At 46.5% G+C, this 17,155-nt stretch overlaps 1 long non-coding RNA gene and 1 pseudogene across 1 annotated transcript; both read left to right on the plus strand.

Annotated features, from left to right (window-relative positions):
* The first annotated feature begins 61 nt into the window (after positions 1–61).
* LOC121585217 lies at positions 62–1,140 on the plus strand (annotated as a pseudogene).
* An 8-nt stretch (positions 1,141–1,148) lies between these two features.
* On the plus strand, positions 1,149–15,878 carry LOC121585218. Its single transcript, XR_006003820.2, has 6 exons — positions 1,149–1,321; positions 7,523–7,671; positions 11,284–11,349; positions 13,959–13,997; positions 14,578–14,643; positions 14,845–15,878. It is a non-coding gene; the product is annotated as an uncharacterized LOC121585218 (long non-coding RNA).
* Positions 15,879–17,155: the final 1,277 nt, after the last annotated feature.

Consider the following 17,155-nt stretch of genomic DNA (forward strand, 5'->3'; position numbering starts at 1 on the left):
GTGTGGTGGGAAAGTGAACGCTGGTTGGTCGATTAACAATTTCACTGACGTCATACAGAGAAAAACATCGTTGAGAGCCAGGTAGCCGCTGGTGTGTGTGCGACAAGGGAATGAGAATTATAAACAAAACGATGATTCAGGTGAGCTCAACAATTTCCTTGCAAAAATATGAATTTAGCAACCAACCATATAAATCACGCAATAGAGAAACCAGTAAACCATTGTACTGTAAATGTAAATGGTGTTGTGATGGTGCCAGTGCCACAATCTATCTAATATATCTGCGGCTAGCTATAATGTCTCAATAAAAGGCTAGCCAACCATCGATACTCCCCCTGCTGCTTTTTACCGTATTCACTCGTTGCCATCTGTGTGCCTGTCTGCACCCCACCACAGACCTGGATCACATGGGGATGAACTGGATGTGCCATGCAGAGGAGGCACAGCAGGAACACCGATGGCATGCCCTCAGAAAGGTTCGAGTCCACATTCTAGGACACAGGCCTCTCTGCAGGTTCATCATAACCTGAAATTTGGCACTAAAGAGGATTCAATATGTAGGTAGATAAAACATGTTAACTTCAGGAACCAAATTAATTGAAAGGCAATGCAAGAAATAGACTATAGACAACTGTCTTTGAACCTTCAAAATATGTAGCCTCTCTCTGCTCTCCAGGAACCGTAGCCAAATTCTGGGATCATAAAAAAGCAGCCTGGACAAAGGAGGCGTGTTTAACTGCCTGAAGCCTGACTCGCCCACCTCCCCCAGCAGCTCTTCTCCGGCCTGGTTGGGGTCGGGGTTCCCTCTGGGTCAGGCGTGCCCTCAGCTAACTTCCAGGCGGCTGGCCTGGTTCTGAGGACTCCACCAGATGTCTTCATCCAGATGACCGCCTCCTCCAGGGAGGAAAGGGGGCCACACCACACTGAAGGTGGGCCCTACCTCCCCCACATGCCCTCGCAACATCATAACCACCAGCCACTCCAGCACCGTACCTCCCTCCTGCACTCGGCTGCTGGGGCCGGAGAGAGGCATGGGAACAGGAAGGTGGCCTCGGAGGACCCCTCTACTCTATAATAATAATATGCCATTTAGCAGACGCTTTTTTCCAAAGCGACTTACAGTCATGTGTGCATACATTTTTACGTATGGGTGGTCCCGGGGATCGAACCCACTACCCTGGCGTTACAAGCGCCATGCTCTACCAATTGAGCTACAGAGCACCAGCCCTATCAGAGCTTAAGTCTGTAGTCACCTGGCTGCAGAGGGGGTTCCCATTCCTCCTGATCCTGCTGCCTAAAGTGTGTTTTCAGCACAAGCTGGGTAAGACTGGTTTTAGATTACAAATAAACAAAAGTGGCTCTTATACCTATGTAGTAACACTAATTACTACTCTGAGTAAAATGTTTTTGTTGCCTAGTGACAGAGTTTTCATACTATACCATCTTCTTGGCCCAATACTTTAGTAGTTGCTTTGTAATTGTATAGTAATGGAGTTGGTTGTTTTGTGGAATAAGTGGAATAAGGAACATTTGGATCCTCGCATTTTATACAACTTTGATCTGAGACCATAAGGTTTATACATTTATAAACATTTGAGCATATTCCCTGAGTGTTAAAGAGTCTACGTAAATAGTGTCAGGGCGTGCTGTAGGTGTAATGGTGGAATCAAACGCAGGACTCAGAACGATATTCCAATCTCTTGTATTACTGCCCATACATAGGCAAAAAGGACAACTTGGCCCGAAGGCGAAAATTACGCACAACGGCGAAAAGAAACAGCGCACAAACAGGTGCGGCAAAATGTAACCGCGCACAAACAGGTGCGACAAAATGTAACCGCGCACAAACAGGTGCGATAATACTCCAGTGTAGTGGAGAGAAGCTCAACCGAGCAATACACACAACTGACGGAAAATAATTACACACAACACTAGACAAACACAACGAGAAACTTATAGGACACTAATTACGCCAAAACAGAAACAGGTGTGGAAACAAACAGACAAAAGCAAACGAACATGAAACATACAGCGGTGGCAGCTAGAATTCGGAGACGACGAACGCCGAAACCTGCCCGAACAAGGGAGAGAGGCAGCCTCGGCCGAAACCGTGACAGTACCCCCCTTGACGCGCGGCTCCAGACGTGCGCCGACTCCGGCCTCGGGGACGACCAGGAGGACGCGGAGCAGGGCGCGTCGGATGCCCCGATGGAATTCCGTCAGAGCGACGGGTCCAAAACGCTCTCCTCGGCACCCAGCACCGCTCCTCCGGACCGTACCCCTCCCACTCCACTAGATACTGGAGACCCCCCATCCGACGTCTCGAATCCAAGATGGATCTCACGAGTACGCCGGTGCCCCCTCGATGTCCAACGGGGCGGAGGAGTCTCCAAGATCTCATTTTCTTGGAGTGGGCCCGCTACCACCGGCCTGAGAAGGGACACATGGAACGAGGGGTTAATACACTTATACTCCACAGGTAGCTGTAATCTATAACATACCTCGTTCAACCTTCTCAGGACTTTAAATGGCTTCTACAAACCGCCGACCCAGCTTCCGACAGGGCAGGCGGAGGGGCAGGTTTCTGGTAGAGAGCCAGACTCGATCACCAGGTGCGTACACCGGTGCCTCACTGCGGTGGAGATCAGCGCGCCTTCTGACGTCGGAGGGCCCGCTGCAGGTGGACGCGTGCAGCGTTCCAAGTCTCCTCCGAGCGCCGCGCCCACTCATCCACCGCAGGAGCCTCGATCTGGCTCTGCTGCCAGGGGTGCCAGAACCGGCTGGTAACCTAACACACATTGAAATGGAGTTAGGTTAGTGGAGGAATGGCGTAGGGGAATTCTGGGCCATCTCGGCCCAGGGAACGCACCTTGACCACTCCTCCGGCCGGTCCTGGCAGTATGTTCTGAGAAACCTACCCACATCCTGGTTTACGCGTTCCACCTGCCCATTACTCTCCGGGTGGTAACCCGAGGTGAGGCTCACCGAGACCCCCAACCGCTCCATAAACGCTCTCCAGACTCTGGAGGTGAATTGGGGACCCCGATCAGCCACAATGTCCTCGGGTACCCCATAGTGCCGGAACACATGGGTAAACAGTGCCTCGGCAGTTTGTAGGGCAGTAGGAAGACCCGGCATGGGGAGCAAACGACAGGCCTTAGAGAACCGGTCCACAACGACCAGGATGGTAGTATTCCCTTGGGAGAGGGGAAGGTCTGTTATAAAGTCCACGGAGAGGTGGGACCATGGTCGTTGTGGAACGGGCAGGGGTAGCAACTTACCCTAGGTAGATGTCCAGGCGCCTTACACTGGGCGCACACCGAGCAGGAGGAAACATAAACCTCACATCCCTTGCCAACGTGGGCCACCAGTACTTGGCACTAAGACAGTGCACTGTCCGGCCGATACCCGGATGTCCAGAGGAGGGTGACGTGTGAGCCCAATAGATCAATCGATCCCGAACCTCGAGCGGAACGTACCTCCGACCCTCCGGTCACTGTGGTGGACTAGGGTCGGTGCGCTGACGCCCGCTCGAGTTCAGCATCGACCTCCCACACTACCGGTGCCACCAGACACGACTCAGGCAGTATGGGAGTGGGCTCCACGGACCTCTCCTCCGTGTCATACCGCCGAGACAGCGCATCTGCCTTGCCATTCTGTGACCCAGGGATGTACGTGATCTTAAAAGTAAACCTGGTCAAGAACATACTCCATCTTGCCTGGCGAGGGTTCAGCCTCTCGCCGCCCGGATGTACTCCAGGTTACGGTGGTCCGTCAAAATGAGGAAAGGGTGTTGAGCCCCTCAAGCCAGTGCCTCCACACCTTTAGAGCCTGTACCACGGCTAACAGCTCCCTGTCCCCTACGTCATAGTTCCGCTCCGCCGGGACTGAGCTTCTTAGAATAAAAAGCACAGGGGCGGAGTTTAGGTGGCGCGCCAGACCGTTGTGAAAGCACGGCTCCTAAACCGGCCTCCGACGCGTCCACCTCTACCTGGAACGGCAAAGAGGGATCCGGATGCGCCAGCACCGGGGCCGAGGTAAACAGGTCCTTCAGCCTCCCAAACGCCCTGTCCGCCTCGGCCGACCACTGCAGACGCACCGGACCCCCTTCAACAGAGACGTGATGGGAGCTGCCACCTGTCCAAAACCCCGGATAAACCTCCTGTAGTAATTTGCAAACCCCAAAAACTGCTGCACCTCCTTCACAGTGGTTGGTGTTTGCCAATTACGCACGGCCGACACCCGGTCTACCTCCATCTTCACCCCTGACGCAGACAACTGATAACCCAAAAAGGAGACCGACTCCTGGAAAAACAGACACTTCTCTGCCTTCACATACAGGTCGTGCTCCACCAGCCTCCGCAACACTCTACGCACCAGGGCCACATGCTCGACACGGGTAGGTGAGTACACGAGAATGTCATCAATGTACACCACCACCCCCTGCCCCTGCATGTCCCTGAAGATCTCATCCACGAATGATTGGAAAACTGACGGAGCGTTCATCAACCCGTATGGCATGACCAGATACTCGTAATGGCCCGAGGTGGTACTAAAGGCTGTTTTCCATTCATCACCCCTCCTGATGCGCACCAGTTGTACGCGCTCCTGAGATCTAATTTCATGAAGAAACGCGCCCCATGCAACGACTCAGTCATGGTCGCAATCAGCGGGAGTGGATAACTATACTTCACCGTAATCTGATTGAGACCACGGTAATCGATGCACGGGCGCAAACCACCATCCTTTTCTCTTCACGAAAAAGAAACTCGAGGACGCAGGGGAAGTGGAAGGCCGTATGTATCCTTGTCTCAGCGATTCGTCTATGTAAATCTCCATAGCTTTCTTCTCCTCCTGAGACAGAGGATACACATGGCTCCGTGGGAGCGCAGCTCCTGCCTGGAGGTCTATCGCACAATCTCCTGCCTATGGGGTGGCAACCGCGTCGCCTCGCCTTTACTAAACGCAATAGCCAAATCCCCATACTCAGGTGGAACGTGCAATGCGGGCACCTGGTTTGGACTCTCCACCGAGGTAGCCCCTACGGAAACGCCCAAACATCTACCCACACACTGAGCAGACCACTCCATCAGAGCCCTCTCCTGCCACGAAATAGCTGGGTTATGGGTACTCAACCAGGGCATGCCCAGCACCACCGGATACGCAGGAGAGTCAATCAGGAACAGCTGAATCATCTCCTGATGATCCCCCTGCGCACACATCCTAAGTGGCGCCGTGACCTCCCTGATTAAGCCCGTACCCAACGGACGACTATCTAGGGCGTGAACGGGAAAAGGAACATCAACAGGAATGAGGGGAATCCCTAACGCCAAACAAAACTTTTTATCAATAAAATTCCCAGCCGCGCCTGAATCTACCAGCGCCTTATGCTGGGAATGAGGTGCTACCTGTGGAAAACGTGACAGGCATACAAAAATGGGCAACAGTGAGCTCTGGGTGAGTGGGGCGCCTACTCACCTGGAGGGAATCCCCAGTGCGGGACCTGTCGTCATCTCCCCCTAGGAGGCCATCCCCAGCACCTAGCCGCGGTGTGTCCTCCCCGACCACAGTTGGTGCAGTGGATGGACCCCCTAGCCTGCCGACTCCTCCTCTCTCTAGCGCCAGCGCCCCGAGCTCCATAGGACACGGCTCGGAGGCGCTGGAGGGTGAAATGGACGGACCCTCCGCAGGACGTCCCGCGGGTAGCCAGTAGGTTATCCAGCCTGATGGACATGTCAACCAGCTGGTCGAAAGAGAGGCTGGTGTCCCTACAAGCCAGCTCCCGACGGACGCCCTCTCGTAGGCTACATCTGTATAGATCGATGAGGGCCCGATCATTCCACCCCTGCATCTGCCGCTAGAGTAACGGAATTCGAGCGCGAATTCCTGGGCACTTCTCCTCCCCTGCCGGAGGAAGACCAGACGCTCCCCCGCCGCCTCCGGGGGATGGTCAAACACCGCCCTGAAGCGGCGGGAGAACTCGTTGTAAGTAATCGTCGTGGCGTCGATCTTCCTCCACCCGCGTTGGCCCACTCCAACGCTTTTCCGGCCAGGCAGGAGATCAGGGCGGACACGCTCTCATGCCCTGAAGGTGCCGGGTGCACTGTGGCCAGGTATAGCTCCACCTGGAGTAGGAATCCCTGACACCCAGCCGCGGTTCCGTCGTAGGCCCTCGGGAGAGATAGTCGGACTCCTCGAGGTTCCGGCGCTGGAATGGGCGGGCTGGCCGATGGTGCTGGCAGGGCGGGAGGCGGTGGAGGCGTACCCCCAGCCTCGGAGGGTGGAAATCACCTCCTGCAGGGCGGTCCCCATCTGCAGGAGCTGATCTTGTTGGTCCCGAACCTGGGCCTCCAGTCTCGTCTGGGCTGCTTCGGCTCCTGCTGATTCCATAGATGGTGTGTAATTCTGTCAGGGCGTGCTGTAGGTGGAATGGTGGAATCAAACGCAGGACTCAGAACGATATTCCAATCTCTTGTATTACTGCCCATACATAGGCAAAAAGGACAACTTGGCCCGAAGGCGAAAATTACGCACAACGGTGAAAAGAAACAGCGCACAAACAGGTGCGGCAAAATGTAACCGCGCACAAACAGGTGCGACAAAATGTAACCGCGCACAAACAGGTGCGATAATACTCCAGTGTAGTGGAGAGAAGCTCAACCGAGCAATACACACAACTGACGGAAAATAATTACACACAACACTAGACAAACACAACGAGAAACTTATAGGACACTAATTACGCCAAAACAGAAACCGGTGTGGAAACAAACAGACAAAAGCAAACGAACATGAAACATACAGCGGTGGCAGCTAGAATTCCGGAGACGACGAACGCCGAAACCTGCCCGAACAAGGGAGAGAGGCAGCCTCGGCCGAAACCGTGACAAATAGCTAGCTTGGGAATTGGTTCTGGCTCAGCTCGTGAGAATATACGTACATTAGTGATTAGTAAAGCATTTGATTATTTACTATTTGTCTGTCTGCATATCAGGAGGAGAGGTCTGTGGTTGTAGCTCTGTGGATGATCATGCTCCTATCTGGAAACAGAGTGTATCTCTACTACACATTCAGTGCTGAGGAGTTGTACAACAGGTTAAACCATGTTTCTTTGGTTGTATCTTCATATGGTAATGCACTATAAAAATGTTACATTGTCAACCACTTTAATGTTTAGGCCTATTGGTTAACACACAGCATGTGTGTGGGAATTTATTCTGTCCTTTATGTTCTAATATGATTTTCATTGTCTTTAGGCATATGTTACCATGTGACTACGTGTCCTGTGAGTATTGATTTTGTGTTTATTTATCATTTCACCTGTTATCACATTTAGTTTTTTTTAATGAAATTTGAGTTACGTTGTTAATTTTTGTTACTCCATCTTCTGTTGATCAATGAAAGTTTCCCTTGTAACCAATAGAGATTGGACATAATGTATCATGTCTATCCGTGATCAAACCTCAACCGTTACAAAACTGAAGTCTCATGTCTCATCTCTGCTGTTTTTTTCCCACCTCAGCCTGATGTTTGCAAAGCCCAACATCAACAGCTTTGACTTCTTTGATCTGGGCGGTGGGGATCACTGACTTTGTTCTGAAGTACTTCACCATCAGCCTGAAATGCTTCACCCTGTTTCTTCCCAAGATCCTCCGGGCCTTCAAATCCATAGTAAGAGCCTGTGTTAGTGTGTTTTATATTAATGAAGGCTTGTCTGGTGTCCAGAGGGTCACAGCTTGTGTGTGTTTTATATTCATTAAAGTTTCACTGGGGGTCACAATGTGGGAGCGTGTGTATGTGTATGTGCGTGTGTTTATCTTGGTGTCTTAGCCACGTGGAAGTGTTGTTTATAACATGTTGTGGTCACAGAAAGAGTGTGTGTTTGTCATTGTCTGTCTATCTTTTGGTGTTCTATCTGCGTGGAGGTTTTGCCTGTGGGGGTCACAGAGTGCCTTTTGACTCGGCTGATAAACAGGCCAATCAGAGAGTGAGGCTGCTGCCACTGAGCTCATTTCTCCCTGGGGGAGTGCATAGGTGAGGTCATCCCTCCCTGGAGCTGAACCATTACTGCTGTGTGTGCTCCCACTCCTCCTCGGCTGCTGGGGATACCCGCGCCACGCTATCACTAAACCAACCCCCACCTCACCCACCACCCTCTGCCCCAACCAAACCTTGTCCTGAAACAGGCCCAAGTGGCCCACTTTCAGCCGATGAAGTCATGGCCACACATCAGCCAGCTTCGTGCTTTTGCTTTTGCTTCCATCTAGGGAAGGATTTAATGATCTCACAAGCACAAACATGCAAGTCGGCACAAGTGGAGGCCTACAGAAAAAGACAGGCCAGACTCTTGTGCATTGATTTACTGTATACTGTGGTGGGTTGTAAATGTATTTGATTTACTTTGCTCTACCGTTATTTTAACATAGCTCGTTGGCTACATTTTTGGCACTGTCGGTGCACTCCCACTCCATGGAAATGTATTTTCTAATAGCCATGCATCCACCTGAAGCAAGACAGAATGCTTTGGAACTGCTGCTGTGGCTCAACGTTTCTGTCTGGAGTCCAGTTTTAGTTTGACACATCAAGTGGTCGTGTGTGTGTAGCCAGGACTAGGGGCAGGAAGGGACAATGAGGAAAGATGAATTGCCTGCTTGCGGAGGTCTCCCACCCCCAGTCTCTCTGCTACAGGGTCTACAACACAGAGTGATTAATCTCTGTCAGGTGATATCCACAGATCCATTATACACACTGTGATGCCGCAGTGCCACGGGAATCAATTTCCTGTTAGTGTTTAGCCTTCTGTTTGGACACACACACCTCCCAATTCACTTTGCTGCAGCATGAGGAACTCTTTATTTTGAAGTCTTGTTTTCTCCCTGTGGCACCCACTGAAGAACGAGGAGGAGGACTCGTAAAGAAAAGATGGCTGCCCCCGCAGGTTGGCCAGGCCTAGGGTTGAGCTGTGTGGGGAAATTACCTGTACTGCTGTGAAGCTGCGGCCTGTGGAGCCCAGGCCAGGGGCCATGCTTAGGCTGGAGCGTGCTGCTTTAAAGCTCTTACTGTGTGCTGCTCTTAACCCATAAGAGTCTGTCAAAGCCGGGGAGCGGGGCTTAGACTCTTATGGGTTAAGAGCAGCACATTTGATTTGGAATTTTAAGACCCCTTGAAGTATCAAAAACTATTATTTTGTTTAACTCATTGAACAACAGATTAACTACATGGAACAACATACAGTGGGGAAAAAAAGTATTTAGTCAGCCACCAATTGTGCAAGTTCTCCCACTTAAAAAGATGAGAGAGGCCTGTAATTTTCATCATAGGTACACGTCAACTATGACAGACAAAATGAGAAAAAAAATCCAGAAAATCACATTGTAGGATTTTTAATGAATTTATTTGCAAATTATGGTGGAAAATAAGTATTTGGTCAATAACAAAAGTTTCTCAATACTTTGTTATATACCCTTTGTTGGCAATGACACAGGTCAAACGTTTTCTGTAAGTCTTCACAAGGTTTTCACACACTGTTGCTGGTATTTTGGCCCATTCCTCCATGCAGATCTCCTCTAGAGCAGTGATGTTTTGGGGCTGTTGCTGGGCAACACGGACTTTCAACTCCCTCCAAAGATTTTCTATGGGGTTGAGATCTGGAGACTGGCTAGGCCACTCCAGGACCTTGAAATGCTTCTTACGAAGCCACTCCTTCGTTGCCCGGGCGGTGTGTTTGGGATCATTGTCATGCTGAAAGACCCAGCACATTTCATCTTCAATGCCCTTGCTGATGGAAGGAGGTTTACACTCAAAATCTCACGATACATGGCCCCATTCATTCTTTCCTTTACACGGATCAGTCGTCCTGGTCCCTTTGCAGAAAACAGCCCCAAAGCATGATGTTTCCACCCCCATGCTTCACAGTAGGTATGGTGTTCTTTGGATGCAACTCAGCATTCTTTGTCCTCCAAACACAACAAGTTGAGTTTTTACCAAAAAGTTATATTTTGGTTTCATCTGACCATATGACATTCTCCCAATCCTCTTCTGGATCATCCAAATGCACTCTAGCAAACTTCAGACGGGCCTGGACATGTACTGGCTTAAGCAGGGGGACACGTCTGGCACTGCAGGATTTGAGTCCCTGGCGGCGTAGTGTGTTACTGATGGTAGGCTTTGTTACTTTGGTCCCAGCTCTCTGCAGGTCATTCACTAGGTCCCCCGTGTGGTTCTGGGATTTTTGCTCACCGTTCTTGTGATCATTTTGACCCCACGGGGTGAGATCTTGCGTGGAGCCCCAGATCGAGGGAGATTATCAGTGTCTTCCATTTCCTAATAATTGCTCCCACAGTTGATTTCTTCAAACCAAGCTGCTTACCTATTGCAGATTCAGTCTTCCCAGCCTGGTGCAGGACTACAATTTTGTTTCTGGTGTCCTTTGACAGCTCTTTTGGTCTTGGCCATAGTGGAGTTTGGAGTGTGACTGTTTGAGGTTGTGGACAGGTGTCTTTTATACTGATAACAAGTTCAAACAGGTGCCATTAATACAGGTAACGAGTGGAGGACAGAGGAGCCTCTTAAAGAAGAAGTTACAGGTCTGTGAGAGCCAGAAATCTTGCTTGTTTGTAGGTGACCAAATACTTATTTTCCACCATAATTTGCAAATAAATTCATTAAAAATCCTACAATGTGATTTTCTGGTTTTCTTTTTCTCAATTTGTCTGTCATAGTTGACGTGTACCTATGATGAAAATTACAGGCCTCTCTCATCTTTTTAAGTGGGAGAACTTGCACAATTGGTGGCTGACTAAATACTTTTTTTCCCCACTGTATAGTCCACCCCCAAAAATCTACAGGAAGTTTGTTCTGAAGTGTCTGTCCTATATCTGAGAGATTTTTTTAAACCACTTATTTGTGTGTGTATGTGCAAGAAATTCATAGTAAATGGGTGTGTACAGCTTTCAAGGTATTATGGATTGAGATCATGAGAATTTGGAGAAATTGAGTCAGAGCTGTTCACAGTGGTGTGTCCTCAGATTATTGCAAAATGGGACTGCCCATCACTAGTGGTTAAAGAATAGAAAATGAGAGAAAGTGGGGGCGGTTTTGAGTCATTAAGTCGAGCAGAAAGGGAATCATAATGAAAGGAATCTGTATTCGGGGAAGAATTTGTAATGTTTCAGGATATTATATAGTGGTCACCAATCTGGTCCAGAGGCAGGCTTTTGTTCCAGCCCTGCACGAATGCACCCAATTCTAGTGCCTTGACTGTGTAATGTGTTTATCTTTCAGTCATTTGACCTCTGTGGACGAGTATCAGCCATACGCAGGGCCTTGGCAATTCTCTGCAGTTCTCAGGTGAGAAATTATTACTTTCTGTAAAGAAAAGTATCAGAGCAAAATATCAGCCCACATCACTGCCCTATAGCAATTTGAAGTAACATTACTAGCTACAGTTGTAAACCTTCAACTGTCAATTGGTTGTGCCTGATCTTGCACTTTGATTGAATCATCTTACTACATATACAGTATTAAAATGCACAACATCAGAATAAAGATACTGTGTACAGTGAGGTGATCCTGTAAGGCAGGGTTCCTCAACTGGTGGCCTGCGGGTGTTTTATTTGGCCCCCCAAGTTTTCTGAGCAAAAAAAAAAGGATATACAGTACCAGTCAAAAGTTTGGACACACCTACTCATTCCAGGGTTTTTCTTTCTACTTTTTAGAATAATAGTGAAGACATCAAAACTATGAAATAACACATATGGAATCATGTAGTAACCAAAAAAGTGTTAAACAAATCAAAATATCTCTTATATTTGAGATTCTTCAAATAGCCACCCTTTGCCTTGATGACAGCTTTGCACACTCTTGGCATTCTCTCAACCAGCTTCATGAGGTAGTCACCTGGAATGCATTTCAATTAACAGGTGTGCCTTCTTAAAAGTTAATTTGTGGAATTTCTTTCCTTCTTAATGCGTTTGAGCCAATCAGTTGTGTTGTGACAAGGTAGCGGGAGTATACATAAGATAGCCCTATTTGGTAAAAGACCAAGTCCAAATTATGGCAAGAACAGCTCAAATAAGCAAAGAGAAACGACAGTCCATCATTACTTTAAGTCATGAAGGTCAGTCAATACCGACATTTTTCTTCAAGTGCAGTCGCAAAAACCATCAAGTGCTATGATGAAACTGTCTCTCATGAGGACTGCGACAGGAATGGAAGGCCCAGAGTTAACTCTGTTGCAGAGGATAAGTTCATTAGAGTTACCAGCATCAGAAATTGCAGCCCAAATAAATGCTTCACAGAGTTCAAGTAACACGCATCTCAACATCAACTGTTCAGAGGGGACTGTGTGAATCAGGCCTTCATGGTCGAATTGCTGCAAAGAAACCACTACTAAAGGACACCAATAAAAAGAAGAGACCTGCTTGGGCCTAGAAACACGAGAAATCAACAGTAGACCGGTGGAAATGTGTCCTTTGGTCTGGATTCCAAATTTGAGATTTTTGGTTCCAACCGCTGTGTGTTTGTGAGACACGGTGTGGGTAAACGGATGATCTCCACATGTGTATTTCCCACCGTAAAGCATGGAGGAGGAGGTGTGATGTTGTGGGGGTGCTTTGCTGGTGACACTGTCTGTGATTTATTTAGAATTCAAGGCACACTTAACCAGCATGGCTACCACAGCATTCTGCAGCGATACGCCATCCCATCTGGTTTGCTCTTAGTAGGACTATCATTTTGTTTTTCAACAGGACAATGACCCAACACACCTCCAGGCTGTGTAAGGGCTATTATACCAAGAAGGAGAGTGATGGAGTACTGCATCAGATGACCTGGCCTCCACAATCCCCCAACCTCAACCCAATTGAGATGGTTTGGGATGAGTCCGACCGCAGAGTGAACGAAAAGCAGCCAACAAGTGCTCAGGATATGTGGGAACTCCTTCAAGACTGTTGGAAAAGCATTCCAGGTGAAGCTGGTTGAGAGAATGCCAAGCGTGTTTAAAGCTGTCATTAAGGCAAAGGGTGGCTATTTGAAGATTCTCAAATATAAAATATACTTAGATTTGTTTAGCACATTTTTGTTTACTACATGATTCCATATGTGTTATTTCATAGTTTTGATGTCTTCACTATTATTCTACAATGTAGAAAATAGTAAAAATATAGAAAAACCCTTGAATGAGTAGGTGTGTCCAAACGTTTGACTGGTACTGTATATATATATTATTTTGGGAGGGACATGAAAAACTGTAAAAACACCAGGAAATCAGCTCCAAGTTATTACTATTTTGGATATCTGTTCCCAAGTATTTCCATAATAGAGAGACACGTGATCATATACAAATGTAAGCAAGGTTTGAAATTATTATGTTTTAGTCAAATATTATATCTGGCTTCTTGCAGTCAATTTGCAGTTTTCAAATTATTTGTAATTATGTTCTGGCCCTCCGACCATCCGCTCAAGAAAAAATCGTCCTGCGGCTGAATCTAGTTGATAATCCCTACTGTATGGTATGGGAATATAAACACATCATTTTCTCTTTGTGACCACCTACCTGATGCTCTATCACCCACAGAGTTATGGTGAGGGCCAGCAGCCAGCAGTGCAGTGAGGCCGGGGATGTGTGTGCTATTTGTCAGGGTGACTTCAGAAACCCCATAGCTCTTCTCTGCCATGTGAGAGTGCATACATCAAACCATAAGCTCTGCTACTATCCACTTGACTATAACACCATTCGCTGGTGTTAGCCATGGTAACCACAAGCTAACTGTAGCAGTATGAGCCTTAGTGTGGTGTAGCTTGATGCTAAAGTCACTGTCCATAACTATTTTGTTTATTTCTGTGGCTTTACTGATCAATACTGTATTGAATGACTGACCAATACTCAATGCATACTCCTTGTAGTAAACCAAAGTGAATATGAGTGTAAAGCCCATGTGTTTGTCTCTCCCCCCTAGCATGTGTTCTTTGAGGAGTGCCTGTATTTGGATTAGACCGTGAGTGAACGTGCCCACTCTGCCACTCTGCAGAGTATCAAAAACAATTATTTTGTTTAACTCATTGAACAACAGATTCACTACATGGAACAACATATAGTCCACCCCCAAAAATCTACAGGAAGTTTGTTCTGAAATGTCTGTCCTATATCTGAGAGATATAAGAAAGATCAGGAAAAAAATGTTTTAAAACCCCTTATTTGCGTGTGTATGTGCAAGAAATTCATAGTAAATGGGTGTGTACAGCTTTCAAGGTATTATGGATTGAGATCATGAGAACTTGGAGAAATTGAGTCAGAGCTGTTCACAGTGGTGTGTCCTCAGAATATTGCAAAATGGGACTGCCCATCACGAGTGGTTAAAGAATAGAAAATGAGAGAATGTGGGGGCGGTTTTGAGTCATTAAGTCGAGCAGAAAGGGAATCATAATGAAAGGAATCTGTATTCGGGGAAGAATTTGTAATGTTTCAGGATATTATATAGTGGTCACCAATCTGGTCCAGAGGCAGGCTTTTGTTCCAGCCCTGCACGAATGCACCCGATTCTAGTGCCTTGACTGTGTAATGTGTTTATCTTTCAGTCATTTGACCTCTGTGGACGAGTATCAGCCATACGCAGGGCCTTGGCAATTCTCTGCAGTTCTCAGGTGAGAAATTATTACTTTCTGTAAAGAAAAGTATCAGAGCAAAATATCAGCCCACATCACTGCCCTATAGCAATTTGAAGTAACATTACTAGCTACAGTTGTAAACCTTCAACTGTCAATTGGTTGTGCCTAATCTTGCACTTTGATTGAATCATCTTACTAAAGATGGGTAAAGCCCATGTGTTTGTCTCTCCCCTCTAGCATGTGTTCTGTGAGGAGTGCCTGTATTTGGGTTAGACCGTGAGTGAACGTGCCCACTCTGCCGCTCTGCCGTCATAGAGAACCTGCACTGCAGGAAGGACGGCACCACCTCTGCCCACTTCCAGATCTAGTAGCTGGGATTGACAGCCATATGCCTCCAGGACACTGGAGGACATTACGGAGGAATAACTCATTTTAATATGCCCTTACTGTGTTGCCCGTTAGACTCCACACGGAGTCTAAACTCTACAGTACATACAGTTGTCTCAGCCATCCATATCTTGCAAAGAAATAGAATATTAACTTATCTCCATGCAGCACAGCACAGTGTGGTATTGGTCAGTATTCTTGTACAGGGTGGCTTATGTCAGTACATCAATTGCTCACTTGCTGATGTATTTCATAGATCTCTCACTAATGTTACCATTCCTTCAACAACTGATTTGTTATACATTTCACCTGATTTCTAGTAAAGATTCAGCTTATGTTTGATGACATCAGACCTACCAAAACATTTTTGAGAAACTCGAACACAAGTTGTGTGCTTTCAGTATGTATCAGATTTTTCAGTGAAACCATGATTGAAGCAGTATTGTTCAGCATTTGTTGAATGTTTTATGTTGTCATTACTTTTTGCATAATAATGATGGCATGAAAGCATTTTTACTTCGAAAATTTTATTATCTAGAGTGAGCACAGAATTCACAATGTAATACAAATTTAAATAGCATGTAATGAACACATTCTTTATAAAAGACACAGATTCAGCACTGCAATTGAAAACTACAGTTTTTTTGCGATATAGAAAAACAGCTTATGTACTGTAAACATGAATAGCATGCCCTTATTTTTGCACAAGATTTCTTGCATGGTTTTATAAACATTATCTGTCTTAACAATGCTGAGCCCCCCATCCCATTTCAAAAGTTCCAAAAAATAGAACAGTTGAGTTTACTTATTTTTTCAGTTATCAAGTATTTGATACAACTAACAGCATTATTCACCTAATAAAAATGACTGCAGAAAAAAACCTATACAAATTGATTTTCATCTTTAGTAAGGATAGAATCCAGACTTTGCATGGTCTCTAATTATTACATAAGCTTATGTAAAAAGTACAGTGCAATTTCTCCACAGAGCACCATTTCAAGAATGCTCAAGAGATGGGGCGCCTAATAAGTACAAACATGCTTTTTCAGTTAGGTCATTGACATCGTATATTAGTGCATCAATAATTTAAGTGTGAGGTCGTCCACGTATGACATTATAGTACGTTTTTCCTTCGGTACTGTCAAGGGAAGATGACGTCACCGTTCTATTCTCAGAAGAACCGCCAGAAAGTGAGACTGATGATACCAACGTAATTTAAGTCTGTTAAATCCTACTGAATTCCAAGCAGTGAGTCAAACAATAAAATAGACTGGGAAATAACGCAATTAAACATGTATTCACGCAGTACTACATCTTATACCCATAAAATAAGAACTGAAAATGTTACTTAATCTCTGTGACATAATGATATGTCACATGAATTCCGAAGCACAACATTTTCCTTAGCCAACAAAGTACAAAGAAGATGTACCCTCTTCCTAACAGTCTCGCCGATTTTGTGGCATGACCTCCGTGCACACTAAACCTCGTCTGGCTGTGGCTGGCTGGCATCCTTTTTCTCAGTGCAAACATTCTGACAGCTCTCTCTCTCCTCAGGATCCTGAAGGCACCATCTAAAGTGGATAAATATTAATTGTTTTGAGCGCATAATAAACATTTAGATCATATTTAGATGAAGAAAATCCTCAGTGAATAGCCCAACATAGTTTTGCTTATGAATAACTCAATGATAAATACTCATTGAGATAAATACCCAATTGTATAAATAAATACTCATCAATGATAAATACTATATTGTAAATAAACTAAATCTCACACCAACTATAATTAAATATCTATAACCACATTTTCGCAATTCACCTGCTGAACATTGTTGGGAGGGTCGACAATAAAGCGTCTTTACTCGCGACCAAGTTGGTTTGCATTACTCATAGCCAAGCCAACATGTGATGGGCACCTGTGAAGCTTACCTGTTGCTGGTTTTGCCGTTGCAGTGACTTGCATCTACAGGTGTCGCTTTCTGAGAAAGACCATGAGGACGGTGATTTGTATTGCTGTGCATACAAAGCCTTTAAAGTGGGCTTTTCTATTCAATTTAAGTCTCTCGTTATATCTGTTATCTCGAGATCCAACCGTCCAGTTTTTATCCATCTCATCCCCGATCCTCCTGAGGCGAGAGGCGAGTGACTGGGTCCCGGAG

The sequence above is a fragment of the Coregonus clupeaformis genome, chromosome 16 (assembly GCF_020615455.1).
Source record: "Coregonus clupeaformis isolate EN_2021a chromosome 16, ASM2061545v1, whole genome shotgun sequence".
Lineage (NCBI taxonomy): Eukaryota > Metazoa > Chordata > Actinopteri > Salmoniformes > Salmonidae > Coregonus > Coregonus clupeaformis.